The following is a 235-nucleotide window of genomic DNA, read 5'->3' on the forward strand; positions in this document are numbered from 1 at the left end:
ACATAAAGCTTCAAACATGCTAACCTATTTCCCAAAAGCATGCATGTTTTCGTGTGATTATTGACCATTTATATATTATTTGTTAAAGTGTTCATTCCAGTCTGCTATCCATTTTTATTGGGTTGTCTGTTTTTTTTTGGGGGGGGGGGGGTTTTGCTATAGGGCGCGTGCGCTCACCAGAGAGACAGAGAGAGACAGAGAGACAGAAAGCGAGAAATCACCCCCCTGGGGGGAT

At 43.4% G+C, this 235-nt stretch overlaps 1 protein-coding gene across 1 annotated transcript in view; it reads left to right on the forward strand.

The window, feature by feature from the left end:
- LOC102500260 (mas-related G-protein coupled receptor member A-like) overlaps positions 1-235 on the forward strand; it is a gene marked incomplete at its 5' end in the record, with an annotated part of 23,800 nt that overhangs the window by 1,034 nt on the left and 22,531 nt on the right.

Source organism: Tupaia chinensis, unplaced genomic scaffold (assembly GCF_000334495.1).
Source record: "Tupaia chinensis unplaced genomic scaffold, TupChi_1.0 Scaffold140166_1, whole genome shotgun sequence".
Lineage (NCBI taxonomy): Eukaryota > Metazoa > Chordata > Mammalia > Scandentia > Tupaiidae > Tupaia > Tupaia belangeri.